Below are 15763 nucleotides of genomic sequence, written 5' to 3' on the forward strand. Positions count from 1 at the left end.
CTTTTTGTATTGTGTAACAAAAAATACATGATAAAAACTGTATTGAATTGAGTTGAATAGATAAATAACAGGTGGTTTCATCATACAAAGTAGATTTTGGATTTAAAATTCAATTCAGTTGCTTTATTTTGGGGCTTTGGTAGGGCGGGTCATTTTTGACCCGAAGGAAAAGGGGAGTAAACACAATGATAAGACCTCACAAAGGGATAATTATGCCTCACGCCAGCCAAACTACACCAGCTTTTGGGCTGGAGGGAAAATCATCGTCCATTCTAATTACCGATAAACTGAAACCAACCCGATTGTGTAGGAGACCTCCTGCAGCTGTGCAAATAATGTTAAATATCAGCTGGTTCTGGTTTGTGTTTTTTTCCTTGTAAAAGAGAGTCAGTTTTAACCCAAAATAGGACTTTTTTTCTAATAAAAAAAGAAAGAAAAAAAAAAGAAAAACTCTGAGCTGTGCAGGTTAGCTAGCTAACAACAGTGCAGCTTAGCTAGCTAACGACAGTACAGTACAGGTTAGCTAGCTAACAACAGTGCAGGTTAGCTAGCTAACGACAGTACAGTACAGGTTAGCTAGCTAACCACAGTACAGTACAGGTTAGCTAGCTAACGACAGTACAGGTTAGCTAGCTAACGACAGTACCGTACAGGTTAGCTAGCTAACCACAGTACAGTAAAGGTTAGCTAGCTAACGACAGTACAGTACAGGTTAGCTAGCTCAGTGGTTCCCAAACGGTGTGCCGTGGGATTTTGACAGCCATATATCATTATTGCAATATACAACTACACAAAAATAATATTTTTTTAATTTACTATATCAGTACTTTGTATGCACTCATTTCATAATACAGAGGCAAATTCTATACCTAAAAACAATTATTTTAAAAATATAAAGGAGCGTGACACATCAAAGGCTGAAGAACAACATTAAGACAGAGAAACACTCTAGCGAGAAAATGGAGCGCTTTCTTGTGCGGAGCAAACGACCAGCCACCAGTCCAGAGACTGCCGAAAGCCCACCACCACCACCACCACCACCACAGGAAAACAAAAGAAGGAAACTGTCAGCAGGCAGTATAATGAAAGCTACCTGTCTCATGGTTTCACTTGGACCGCCGGGGATGCTAACCGCCCTCAGCCTGAGCGCGTCCTCTGTCGGGAGAAGTTAGCTAATGCTATGCAAGGTGTGGGTGTGTGGTTGCTGCAATACAAGCACAATAATACAGAATGATTGGAAATGAAGTACAACTTAAACATAAGAATACACCTGAGCTACATATATCTAACCAAATAACAACTGAAATACAGCTCAAGATTAGTTTGGAATGTAAAGTCAGCATGAATCAATTAAACGAATGAGAATAAATCTATGCTTAGATGCAACAAAAGAGGGGCATGCACTGTGACTGATCAATTAACATACAGTATGCAATGTATAAACCAAAGAGATGAGCAATACAGCTACATACACCTTTCAGGCTATAGCTAGTTAGCGGCTAGCCCCACGTTACTCATTTGTGGCTAAATGTTCCCCATATTATACAAACCGATGGCAAAACTACTGCTAAGTCATCAAATTAGACTCACGGATAAACACAAACATCAACATAGTGTAACACATAAGTAAATCAACATAACTCACGGCTTAATGGACGCACACACCACAGAGATCGGTTCAGCTGATGTTTTGCGCTGAACCGATCTGCCTCTTTGTGGTGCATTCAAGGACCTTGGCAGGGTGGGAATTCACATACGCAGCAATTATTAACAGAAAGAAACACACAGAGACAACCTTTTGCACACCTTCCATGTTGAGAGAAACTTGGCCTACTTCAAAAGAGCGCGGGATCTGAACCAGAGGCCGTTTGTTGGATTGTGTGAAAGTGTCTGAAAAGGCAATGGAGGCTAGTTACATGCTAGCGGAGCTCATTGCAAGGCAGACGAAACCTCACACAATAGCGGAGACACGCATCCTCCCCGCTTGCAAAAAAATTGTAGGTGTCATTCTGGGTCCAGATGCCGCAAATGAGCTATCCAAAGTGCCGTCGTCTGATAATACAATGAAAAGAAGGATCGACGACATGTCAGGAGACATTGAGCAACATTTGACAGAGAAACCACAGGCGAGCGGCAGATTGTCCCTACAACTGGACGCATCTACTGACATAAGTGGGGCCGCAGCCCAACTTCTGGCAAACGTCAGATATGTTGATGGTGACTCTATCAAAGAGACTTTTTTTTTCTGCAAAGAAATGGAAAGCCATACAACGGGAGAAGAAATATTCAGGGTTACCGATAAGTATTTAGAAGAGAACAATCTGAGCTGGAATATGTGCGTCAGTCTTTGCGCAGATGGTGCGGCAGGCATGACGGGGAGAGTGAAAGGATTTATTGCTCAGGTGAAAGCACAAAATCCACATATTGTGACAAACCACTGCATTTTGCATCGAGAGGCATTAGTTGCAAAAACCATGCCCCCGGAGTTGACCGAGGTGCTGAATCAGGCTGTGCAGAGGCGGGTGAATTACAGCAAATCACGGCCACTGAAATCTCGCCTCTTCTCCCAGCTGTGCGCCGAGATGGGAGCCGGCCACCAAAGTCCTATCCCGTCTTTATGAGCTTCGGGAAGAGCTTTTAGAATTTTCACCTGAACACGCTGTCCCACATAAGGACAAGCTCGCGGATGAGAGGCGGTGCGCCAGGCTGGCTCACCTTGCGGACATATTTGGGCATCTGAACGAGTTGAACGCCAAGCTTCAGGGCAGGAATGAAAATATTTGATCATCCACAGACAAGATTCTGTGGGGGGTTTATGGGCAAAATGATTCTTTGGGACAGGGCTCCATGGAGATGTTCCCGCTGGCATCAGCTGCGCCACAGGCAGCTGGAGCGCGCTGAAGCCTGAAGACCTGAAGACCTTAAAAGACAGGTTTGAGCGCCGCACGTGTGGCTGACATCGAGGACTATGACTGGATCCGAGACCCATTCAACCAGGAATCCTCAACAGAAAAGCTCACGCTGAAAGAGAGAGAGAGGACTGCGCAGAGCTCCGTGTGGACCGCACACTGAAACTCAAATGTAGTGAGCTCCCACTGGATCAGTTTTGGTTGGCTTCTGCATCGGAGCTTGTCCAACCACGCCATTGAGCAACGGCTTCTTTTCCCCGCTACCTGCCTGTGTGAGTTGGCGTTCTCCTCTCTAGTTCACATGAAGAACAACAGGAGGTCGCGGCTCTCGGTTGAACAGGACTTGCGAGTGGCCCTGTCCTCAGTGCCACCGAGGATTAAAGAAACCTGCGCGCCCCGACAGGCACATGTATCTCACTAATTGGAAGTAGGCAAAACTATTTACAATAGCACGTTTCAATGCTGATTACTGAAATGTTACTTTTATCATTTATAGTTCATGGGCAGTGCAGCTTCATTGCATTGGCAGTTCTCTGTGCTGAATTTCTGCGTTCTGAGTTTCCTTTGCATAATATTTGATTTTGTAACCTGTCTGGTTTAAATGAGTGTGTTGCTGCTTTGATGAAGCCTAATTTGATCAAGTTTCAAATTATTATTTTTTAATATTTCGTAAATAAACATTTCACGTGTAATATAGTTGTCTTTGTCACATTTTTTTGGCATTAGAATATAATTATGCACATTTACAGATATTTGCACACACACGTGCACACGAACGTGCACTAGTAACACGTGCACACAAACACGTGCACACACACACAAATGCACACACACGTGCACTAGTAGCACGTGCACACAACCACGTGCACACACAAATGCATGTGCACAAACACACACATTCAGACGCAAACACACACATACGCACATGCACACAAACACGTGCACACGCACATGCACAGACGTGCACTAGCATGTGCACACACATGCACATGCACACACAAATGCACACGCACACACACACACGTGCACTAGCACGTGCACACACACAAATGCACTAGCACACACATACGCACGTGCACAAACACACGCGCACTGGCACGTGCACATGCACACGCACGTGCACACACACGTGCACACACATGCACACGCACGTGCACACACACACGTACACTAGCACGTGCACACACACAAGCGCACGTGCACACACACACGTACACTAGCACGTGCAAACACACGTGCACGTACGTGCACTAGCATGTGCACACGCACGTGCACTACCACGTGCACACACATGCACATGCACACACACACGTGCACACACACATACGCACGTGCACAAACATACATGCACTAGCACGTGCACACGCACTTGCACGCACGTGCACACACACGTGCACTAGCACGTTCACACACACACGAGGAGTCTCTGCCTAAGGAGGGAGGAGTCTCTGTATCAAGGGGAGGAGTCTCTGTCTTAGGGGAGGAGTCTCTTTGTCAGGGGGAGGAGTCTTGGGGGAGGAGTCTCTTTCTTGGGGGAGGAGTCTTAGGGGGAGGAGTCTCTGTCTTAGGGGGTGGAGTCTTAGGTGGAGGAGTCTCTGTCTTGGGGGAGGAGTCTTAGGGGGAGGAGTCTCTGTCTTAGGGGAGGAGTCTCTGTGTCAGGGGGAGGAGTCTCTGTCTTAGGGGAGGAGTCAGTGTCAGGGGGTGGAGTCTTAGGGGAGGAGTCTCTGTCTTAGGAGGGAGGAGTCTCTGTCTTAGGGGGAGGAGTCTCTGTCTTAGGACGGAGGAGTCTCTGTCTTAGGGGAGGAGTTTCTGTCTTAGGGGGTGGAGTCTTAGGGGTGGAGTTTCTGTCTTAGGGGAGGAGTTTCTGTCTTAGGGGTGGAGCCTCTGTGTCAGGGGGAGGAGTCTCTGTCTTAGGGGTGGAGCCTCTGTCTTAGGGGAAGAGTTTCTGTCTTAGGGGGAGGAGTCTCTGTCTTAGGAGGGAGGAGTCTCTGTCTTAGGGGGAGGAGTCTCTGTGACAGGGGGAGGAGTCTTAGGGGAGGAGTCTCTGTCTTAGGGGGTGGAGTCTCTGTCATAGAGTCTCTTTCTCAGGGGGTGGGGTCTCTGTCATAGAGTCTCTTTCTCAGGGGGTGGGGTCTCTGTCTTAGGGGGAGGAGTCTCTGTCTCAGGGGGTGGAGTTTTAGGGGTGGAGTTTCTGTCTTAGGGGGTGGAGTCTGTCTTAGGAGGGAGGAGTCTCTGTCTTAGGGGGAGGAGTCTCTGTCTTAGGAGGGAGGAGTCTCTGTCTTAGGGGGAGGAGTCTGTTTTAGGGGGAGGAGTCTTAGGGGGAGGAGTCTCTGTCTTAGGGGAGGAGTCTCTGTGTTAGGGGGAGGAGTCTCTGTCTTAGGGGAGGAGTCAGTGTCAGGGGGTGGAGTCTTAGGGGTGGAGTTTCTGTCTTAGGGGAGGAGTTTCTGTCTTAGGGGTGGAGCCTCTGTGTCAGGGGGAGGAGTCTCTGTCTTAGGGGTGGAGCCTCTGTCTTAGGGGAAGAGTTTCTGTCTTAGGGGGAGGAGTCTCTGTCTTAGGAGGGAGGAGTCTCTGTCTTAGGGGGAGGAGTCTCTGTGACAGGGGGAGGAGTCTTAGGGGAGGAGTCTCTGTCTTAGGGGGTGGAGTCTCTGTCATAAAGTCTCTTTCTCAGGGGGTGGGGTCTCTGTCATAGAGTCTCTTTCTCAGGGGGTGGGGTCTCTGTCTTAGGGGGAGGAGTCTCTGTCTCAGGGGGTGGAGTCTTAGGGGTGGAGTTTCTGTCTTAGGGGGTGGAGTCTGTCTTAGGAGGGAGGAGTCTCTGTCTTAGGGGGAGGAGTCTCTGTCTTAGGAGGGAGGAGTCTCTGTCTTAGGGGGAGGAGTCTGTTTTAGGGGGAGGAGTCTCTGTTTTAGGGGGAGGAGTCTTAGGGGGAGGAGTCTCTGTCTTAGGGGAGGAGTCTCTGTGTCAGGGGGAGGAGTCTCTGTCTTAGGGGAGGAGTCAGTGTCAGGGGGTGGAGTCTTAGGGTAGGAGTCTCTGTCTTAGGAGGGAGGAGTCTGTCTTAGGGGGAGGAGTCTCTGTCTTAGGACGGAGGAGTCTCTGTCTTAGGGGAGGAGTTTCTGTCTTAGGGGGTGGAGTCTTAGGGGTGGAGTTTCTGTCTTAGGGGAGGAGTTTCTGTCTTAGGGGTGGAGCCTCTGTGTCAGGGGGAGGAGTCTCTGTCTTAGGGGTGGAGCCTCTGTCTTAGGGGAAGAGTTTCTGTCTTAGGGGGAGGAGTCTCTGTCTTAGGAGGGAGGAGTCTCTGTCTTAGGGGGAGGAGTCTCTGTGACAGGGGGAGGAGTCTTAGGGGAGGAGTCTCTGTCTTAGGGGGTGGAGTCTCTGTCATAGAGTCTCTTTCTCAGGGGGTGGGGTCTCTGTCATAGAGTCTCTTTCTCAGGGGGTGGGGTCTCTGTCTTAGGGGGAGGAGTCTCTGTCTCAGGGGGTGGAGTCTTAGGGGTGGAGTTTCTGTCTTAGGGGGTGGAGTCTGTCTTAGGAGGGAGGAGTCTCTGTCTTAGGGGGAGGAGTCTCTGTCTTAGGAGGGAGGAGTCTCTGTCTTAGGGGGAGGAGTCTGTTTTAGGGGGAGGAGTCTCTGTCTTAGGGGGAGGAGTCTCTCTATCAGGGGGAGGAGTCTGTTTTAGGGGAGGAGTCTATGTATCAAGGGGAGGAGTCTCTGTTTTAGGGGGAGGAGTCTATGTTTCAGGGGGAGGAGTCTCTGTTTTTAGTGGGAGGAGTCTCTGTCTTAGGGGAGGAGTCTCTGTTTCAGGGGGAGGAGTCTATGTATCAAGGGGAGGAGTCTCTGTTTCAGGGGGAGGAGTCTCTTTCTTAGGGGGAGGAAACTATGTATCAGGGGGAGGAGTCTCTGTTTTATTTGGAGGAGTCTGTTTTAGGGGGAGGAGTCTATGTATCAGGGGGAGGAGTCTCTGTTTTAGTGGGAGGAGTCTCTGTCTTAGGGGGAGGAGTCTCTGTCTTAGGGAGAGGAGTCTGTTTTAGGGGGAGGAGTCTATGTATCAGGGGGAGGAGTCTCTGTTTTAGGGGGAGGAGTCTCTGTATCAGGGGGAGGAGTCTCTGTCTTAGGGGGAGGAGTCTCTGTCTTAGGGGGAGGAGTCTCTCTATCAGGGGGAGGAGTCTGTTTTAGGGGGAGGAGTCTATGTATCAAGGGGAGGAGTCTCTGTTTTAGGGAGAGGAGTCTATGTTTCAGGGGGAGGAGTCTCTGTCTTAGGGGGAGGAGTCTCTGCTTTAGTGGGAGGAGTCTCTGTTTTAGGGGGAGAAGTCTATGTATCAGGGGGAGGAGTCTGTTTCAGGGGGAGGAGTCTCTCTATCAGGGGGAGGAGTCTATGTATCAGGGGGAGGAGTCTCTGTTTCAGGGGGAGGAGTTTCTGTATCAGGAGGAGGAGTCTCTGTATCAGGGGGAAGGAGTCTATGTTTCAGGGGGAGGAGTCTATGTTTCAGGGGGAGGAGTCTCAGTCTCAGGGGGAGGAGTCTGTTTTAGGGGGAGGAGTCTCTGTATCAGGGGGAGGAGTCTCTGTTTTAGTGGGAGGAGTCTCTGTTTCAGGGGGAGGAGTCTCTGTCTTAGGGGAGGAGTCTCTGTTTTAGGGGGAGGAGTCTCTGTCTTAGGGGGAGGAGTCTATGTATCAGGGGGAGGAGTCTATGTATCAAGGGGAGGAGTCTCTGTTTTAGGGGGAGGAGTCTCTTTCTTAGGGGGAGGAGTCTGTTTTAGGGGGAGGAGTCTCTTTCTTAGGGGGAGGGAACTATGTATCAGGGGGAGGAGTCTCTGTTTTAGTGGGAGGAGTCTCTGTTTCAGGGGGAGGAGTCTCTGTCTTAGGGGAGGAGTCTCTGTTTTAGGGGGGAGGAGTCTCTGTATCAGGGGGAGGAGTCTATGTATCAAGGGGAGGAGTCTCTGTATCAGGGGGAGGAGTCTGTGTAAGGGGGAGGAGTCTATGTATCAAGGGGAGGAGTCTATATTTCAGGGGGAGGAGTTTGTCACACGCGTGTGCACGTGCACATGTACACATGCACGTACGTTTACGCACAAACACACACCAGCACACATGCACACGCAAACATGCACAAACACACACTTAGACACGTCTCTTCTGTAGTTCAAACTCCTTTGTCCTTCATATGTATCCATTCGAAGTAGGTTCCACGCATAAAGCCCTTTAAATGACCTTTTTTGAGAAAGAAACACAGGAATAGCCTTCTTTTGCGGAGTTAAGACGAAATACGGATCTTTGCTATAAAAGGAATTCCTTCAGTCAAAACAAGTTGAAACTCCTTTGTCCTTCATATGTATCCATTCGAAGTAGGTTCCACGCATAAAGCCCTTTAAATGACCTTTTTTGAGAAAGAAACACAGGAATAGCCTTCTTTTGCGGAGTTAAGACGAAATACGGATCTTTGCTATAAAAGGAATTCCTTCAGTCAAAACAAATTGAAACTCCTTTGTCCTTCATATGTATCCATTCGAAGTAGGTTCCACGCATAAAGCCCTTTAAATGACCTTTTTTGAGAAAGAAACACAGGAATAGCCTTCTTTTGAGGAGTTAAGACGAAATACGGATTTTTGCTAAAAAATGAATTCCTTCAGTCAAAACAAGTTCAAACTCAATTTCAAATTTCAAATTTGAAATTTCAAATAATGTCATGTAAATCGAATTATAATGTAACTAAATAAAAAGCTTGTTGCATATCTGCAACTGTGGGTGCTACAAGTTTAAACACTCACCTGGCAGGCCCCTAACCCCAGCCTTAACCCTAGCCCTAACTCTAGCCCCAGCCTTAACCCTAGCCCTAACTCTAACCCCAGCCTTAACCCTAGCCCTAACTCTAACCCCAGCCTTAACCCTAGCCCTAACCCTAACCCCAGCCTTAACCCTAACCCCAGCCTTAACCCTAACTCTAACTCTAACTCTAACCCTAACCCTAACCGGTCCCATATATATTAACATGATCAATTAATTAATAGCTTAAACCTCATTTTATAACGTTTTGTTTCATTATTGACATTGTTAAGCCCTTATGATGAGTAAAAATGCTGCATGACAATGCTTTATAAATAAAAGTTTTATTACAACCAGTTCAATGATCACAAAATAGCACCACTTCCACAAAAACAACTTCAGATCAATTCAACAGTTAGAAATACCAACAGCCACCACAACACGAAACAGTATCAAAGCAGCTTCATCACCAAGAAAAAAGGGGGGGGGGGGGGCACCATACAGTGATCCAATACGGCGCTATTAATGAAAGTATGAAACTCTGAAGGATAAAAAACATGTCAACCACTCGAGAGGAAGAACTGACTGTATTAAGCCACTCAAAGAGCGTTGAGAAACACCAGCTGTTTGAGCTTGGAGGGAGAGGGAGAGGAAGGAGAGGGAGAGGGAGAGGGAGAGAAAGGAGAGGGGGGGGGGGGGGGGGGGGAGAAGAGAGGAGGAGAGAAGAAGAGGAGGAGAGAAGAAGAGGAGGAGAGAAGAAGAGGAGGAGAGAAAGAGATTCGGAGCGGATTGTAGCGATTTGCCGAGACGAAGTCTCGGCACATTTCGCTACATTCCGCGAGGGGACACGCCCCCGCGCGTGCGGCAGGGTCCTCGCCAGCCGCTCGCTCTATTTATGTCCCTCTGAGCTCGCGCCCCTCTGACTCACGGTTGCGCCAACAGAGCGGGAAAAGGCTTCAAACTGCCTTGTTCATTCACACAGAGCAGCTCTTCCCCAGCTCGGCCGGCTGCTCCCTCCCTCCCTCCTCGCTGGGACTCAGGCTCTGCTGCCGCTGCTGCTGCTGCTTCACCTCCTTCGCCTTTTCCTCTGCCACACACACACAGGCATGATGGGAAATGTGGGCCGGTCTCTTCTTCTTCTCTTCTTTCTTCACTTCATTTATTAGTATTATTATTACAACTCATCAGTGCTGACAACAATATTATTGGCTGGGCTAAACAGGAAGCCGTTCTTAAGGAAGGCAAACGGGGAGAAAAGGCTAACACAGGCTAACTGATGCCCAGGTACAAGCAGTTCTAAAAGTTCTAAAAGTCCAGCCTTGAGTTGATTAAGGCTGTAACAACATCAGCTGTTGTCGAGTGTTGGACAGAGGAGTATGAACAACTACATCCGCTGGCTGGACCACAATCTGGGAGCAAGTTGCTCCGGATCGGTTCCTTTGTGCAGCAGAGGTCTGGGAGCTCTTTGTCGAGGCTGCAGAGAAAGATAAAGGTATTTGGCATCAAAACACAAACCGCGTGGGAGCAAAACGCCACAGCCTGAACTCAGAATGTCACAGGTTTGATCCACTGGGACAGTGCTGCTTTGGAAAGGAGCATTTACACCTCCCACAATCGATTCAAATCGAGGCAAAACCTTGCATTTAACCAAAACTTCTGCATTCAGTTGTGGATTTCTTTCATTTTACTAGCCTTTACACCCATTTATTAGAAATATGGACTTTCTAAGCGCTGTTATTTGAATTGTGAATGTGAACTCGTGCTTTAAATTGTTAAATGTTGTATAAATAAAGTGTTAATGTAAGTTGAGTTATGCAACAGGTTGTTTCAGGCGAGCAAATATGTTAAAAATGGGGCCCAGATGGACTTCTGCACTGCTAATGAATCCCATAAAGTAGCTGTTTATATTGGCAGCGGTGACAATTTCAGTTGTATGAAGGGAGCAGGATGATGATATTTCTTCTTTTCTTTCTTCTTTTTGTCCCAGTGGGTTTTATGTGTATTACAATGTGTTTGTTTTTCTTGTAAACAGGATTTTTTGGGGTGTTTAGAGTAACATTCCTGGATAATGTCCATCTGTGGTACTGAGGACAACGTGCAGCACGAGTCCTCAGCTCTTAATCTTATTTTACAGCAAAAGATGCAACTGCTTGTGTCACATTTATTCGTTTTTTTTCAACAACAAGCCTCGACTTGGACATCTGTGAAAAGCATGAATGTACATTACTGATATATGGTGAACATTTGGGAGACATTAAGTTATAGAACTAAACACTGTTGTTTCAGCATAAATACTGTAATGATATAAACAGAAAAGTATAAATCAATGTAAAGCTTTTGTCATGAACTGAATGTTCAATTACAACATATTATACGTGCTTCATTTGTCAAACATTATTGGTTTACTCAGTTTTTGATGCATTGCAGCCCTCTGGAGGAGCCTCTCGGTAAACTTGAACCATTTCTTTCCTCTTGTCCTTACAAAAAATATTTAAAAAACACAACTTGGCAAAGCTCATTTCCACCTCTGTGATGGAAGCATGAATGCATCTTTGTTGCAGCCTGAAACGTCAAAATGGATTAATATTAGCAAACTAAACTAAGGTGGTAAAACAAAACATGAAATATAATGTGTTTAGATTGTAGGCAATGAAATAAAAGTCAAAGTAAATGTAAGAAACACTGAAAGTGTTTGGTTGGATTTTCCATGTGCAGGCCATGAATTAAACAAAAAGACCACTCAAATACTTCCCAACAGAAAAAGAAAAAACTAAAATAAGATCATATACCTGAGAAATGGTCAGTATGTGTTTTTTATATTCTGCATGGAAAGCAAAGCTTTTGGCTAAAAATACAGTTTAGAGTTGAATTAAATCACAAGTTGGAATTGTAGGTTATGACAGAGTATATAAAAAAAGAAACTCCTTTTAAAACAATATTGTTAGTAGTGCTGCTAGATCAGATTATGATTATGTTTCTATCTATCTATGGTGAAGCCTTTACAAATAGGCTGCAGGTTACAAATGTTCTCACTTTTATTTGATTGGTCCGTATCTAATTTCACGATAAAAATCTGACACAGGAGATGGCGCCAGATCTTCCCTGAAGGCATCCTCCAATCTGCAAATCAGCTGTTAAAATACTGGATATGTTGAAGTCATGTGTCTTTTGTTCCTCTTTGTAAAGCTTGCATCCCACGGGCTCATGAACGTTGGAAAACTCGAAGGCTTTCTGCCAGAGATTTACAGCTCGGCTCTCTTTAACTCCTCTGTTCAGATTATGAGAGCGTATTTTGGATTTGTGTGTCTGATCTGCTGGAAAAAGACGTGCAGAGTGACAGGCTTGTCCAAACCTCTCTCCATCTGTCATCCTGGTGGAAAACTGCTTTTATTCTCACCTTTCACCTCTGTCAAATAACTCATTTTGCTTTCTGTTTCTTGGGCTCATCCTTCACTTCTTTAGCGTTTCAGTCACAGAAGCACTTGCTCTTCAAGTCAAAGCCTGCAGAGAAACAGAAACCCATTAAACGTGTCGGAATGTAACATCCCTGTAAGGTCATGTGATCAATGGCAGCGAGGAGATGAGTAGGAACATGTCTATCCTGACCGACAGGTCTGTGTTACGGCGTGCCATTAACAGCCAAACCAGCGTAAACAAACCTGCATCTGGAGTGCCTCGGGGCACGCTCAGTTCTGACGAAATATGATCAGTGTGCAAGTGCCCATCAGGACGTCATTACAAAAACTCTGTGTGGGATTGTGTGTGAATACTGGGAGAAGGGGGTAGATCTACAGCAAGTGCATGTATATTCACTCTGCCTTTGTTTCTTCAGCAACTCCTTAAGCCGTTTCAAGACATTACAGAGCAGAGAGCTCATCACAGCATGCACTGTGCCCACAAATCAAAGGCTGCATCCTGTGAAGTCCACATTTCAAGATGATAATAATAAGGTATAAGAATAACGTTGTAACAGGTCAACTAAAATGGTTGCAAATACTGTATTCTCAAGCTTACAAAGTCAACACTGACATCCTTTAATCTGTTTAGGACTTCTCTACGTCATGGAATTTCCATTTTTTCTTATAGTAAAAAAGAGAATTTATGAACATTTCTGAGACGACAGACAACACATCTTTGCAACCCTCGTCCTTGATTGTGTGAAACATCAGACTCGTGAAGAGGATTCTTGCCAGTTTATATCAAACATCTACTTAGAGATGAAGGTTTAGCAAAATGATCTTGACCTCTACTAAAAGGCTAAAGAAACTACTGCTGCAAAAGGAATGTAATGCAGAAGAAGTACAGTGAAATTTACAGACTACAGTATTCCAGATAAAAAAAAGAGAAAGTATATTGCTAAGAGTTAAAGGCCTCTTGTTGGTTGGTCATTATACATGTGATGCATTCATCAGTCACCATGTAAACCATGTTGACAAAGTCTGCTGGACAGATGAAAGAGAAACTGCAGATGTACCAAACCTAAATGTATTTCTATACATCTCTTTCAGGGTCATCAGATTTGTTGTGCAAATGGGTTTTGACCCTTTTTGGGAAATTGTTTCTTAAATTCAAAGTGAGGACAGACTCTTTGGTCATCCAGTATTTGGAAGTGGTGTCACAATGCCACATGTAAAAAAAAGAAACTCCTTTTAAAACAATATTGTTAGTAGTGCTGCTAGATCAGATTATGATTATGTTTCTATCTATCTATCTATCTATCAATCTATGGTGAAGCCTTTACAAATAGGCTGCAGGTTACAAATGTTCTCACTTTTATTTTATTGGTCCGGGTTAGGGTAGAAAACTGAGAAAACAAGAAAACTGTTGGTCCAACTGACAGTTGGTTTGTGGTTAAAAAAAAAAAAAAAAAGTGTAATCCTGAAAACTGGTGATTGTCTTTTTGTATTGTGTAACAAAAAAATACATGATAAAAACTGTATTGAATTGAGTTGAATAGATAAATAACAGGTGGTTTCATCATACAAAGTAGATTTTGGATTTAAAATTCAATTCAGTTGCTTTATTTTGGGGCTTTGGTAGGGCGGGTCATTTTTGACCCGAAGGAAAAGGGGAGTAAACACAATGATAAGACCTCACAAAGGGATAATTATGCCTCACGCCAGCCAAACTACACCAGCTTTTGGGCTGGAGGGAAAATCATCGTCCATTCTAATTACCGATAAACTGAAACCAACCCGATTGTGTAGGAGACCTCCTGCAGCTGTGCAAATAATGTTAAATATCAGCTGGTTCTGGTTTGTGTTTTTTTCCTTGTAAAAGAGAGTCAGTTTTAACCCAAAATAGGACTTTTTTTCTAATAAAAAAAGAAAGAAAAAAAAAAGAAAAACTCTGAGCTGTGCAGGTTAGCTAGCTAACAACAGTGCAGGTTAGCTAGCTAACGACAGTACAGTACAGGTTAGCTAGCTAACAACAGTGCAGGTTAGCTAGCTAACGACAGTACAGTACAGGTTAGCTAGCTAACCACAGTACAGTACAGGTTAGCTAGCTAACGACAGTACAGGTTAGCTAGCTAACGACAGTACCGTACAGGTTAGCTAGCTAACCACAGTACAGTAAAGGTTAGCTAGCTAACGACAGTACAGTACAGGTTAGCTAGCTCAGTGGTTCCCAAACGGTGTGCCGTGGGATTTTGACAGCCATATATCATTATTGCAATATAAAACTACACAAAAATAATATTTTTTTAATTTACTATATCAGTACTTTGTATGCACTCATTTCATAATACAGAGGCAAATTCTATACCTAAAAACAATTATTTTAAAAATATAAAGGAGCGTGACACATCAAAGGCTGAAGAACAACATTAAGACAGAGAAACACTCTAGCGAGAAAATGGAGCGCTTTCTTGTGCGGAGCAAACGACCAGCCACCAGTCCAGAGACTGCCGAAAGCCCACCACCACCACCACCACCACAGGAAAACAAAAGAAGGAAACTGTCAGCAGGCAGTATAATGAAAGCTACCTGTCTCATGGTTTCACTTGGACCGCCGGGGATGCTAACCGCCCTCAGCCTGAGCGCGTCCTCTGTCGGGAGAAGTTAGCTAATGCTATGCAAGGTGTGGGTGTGTGGTTGCTGCAATACAAGCACAATAATACAGAATGATTGGAAATGAAGTACAACTTAAACATAAGAATACACCTGAGCTACATATATCTAACCAAATAACAACTGAAATACAGCTCAAGATTAGTTTGGAATGTAAAGTCAGCATGAATCAATTAAACTTGAATGAGAATAAATCTATGCTTAGATGCAACAAATGAGGGGCATGCACTGTGACTGATCAATTAACATACAGTATGCAATGTATAAACCAAAGAGATGAGCAATACAGCTACATACACGTTTCAGGCTATAGCTAGTTAGCGGCTAGCCCCACGTTACTCATTTGTGGCTAAATGTTCCCCATATTATACAAACCGATGGCAAAACTACTGCTAAGTCATCAAATTAGACTCACGGATAAACACAAACATCAACATAGCGTAACACATAAGTAAATCAACATAACTCACGGCTTAATGGACGCACACACCACAGAGATCGGTTCAGCTGATGTTTTGCGCTGAACCGACCTGCGTCTTTGTGGTGCATTCAAGGACCTTGGCAGGGTGGGAATTCACATGCGCAGCAATTATTAACAGAAAGAAACACACAGAGACAACATTTTGTACACCTTCCACGTTGAGAGAAACTTGGCCTACTTCAAAAGAGCGCGGGATCTGAACCAGAGGCAGCAAGGCCGTTTGTTGGATTGTGTGAAAGTGTCTGAAAAGGCAATGGAGGCTAGTTACATGCTAGCGGAGCTCATTGCAAGGCAGACGAAACCTCACACAATAGCGGAGACACGCATCCTCCCCGCTTGCAAAAAAATTGTAGGTGTCATTCTGGGTCCAGATGCCGCAAATGAGCTATCCAAAGTGCCGTCGTCTGATAATACAATGAAAAGAAGGATCGACGACATGTCAGGAGACATTGAGCAACATTTGACAGAGAAACCACAGGCGAGCGGCAGATTGTCCCTCCAACTGGACGCATCTACTGCCATAAGTGGGGCCGCAGCCCGACTTCTGGCAAACGTCA

General features: G+C 45.3%; 1 long non-coding RNA gene across 1 annotated transcript; it reads right to left on the bottom strand.

The window, feature by feature from the left end:
* Positions 1–11190: 11190 nt before the first annotated feature.
* Positions 11191–12399, bottom strand: LOC142370296 (uncharacterized). Its single transcript, XR_012767837.1, has 2 exons — positions 11688–12399; positions 11191–11216 (listed from the first exon to the last, which is right to left on the bottom strand). It is a non-coding gene; the product is annotated as an uncharacterized LOC142370296 (long non-coding RNA).
* Positions 12400–15763: the final 3364 nt, after the last annotated feature.

This window comes from Odontesthes bonariensis, chromosome 20, assembly GCF_027942865.1.
Source record: "Odontesthes bonariensis isolate fOdoBon6 chromosome 20, fOdoBon6.hap1, whole genome shotgun sequence".
Lineage (NCBI taxonomy): Eukaryota > Metazoa > Chordata > Actinopteri > Atheriniformes > Atherinopsidae > Odontesthes > Odontesthes bonariensis.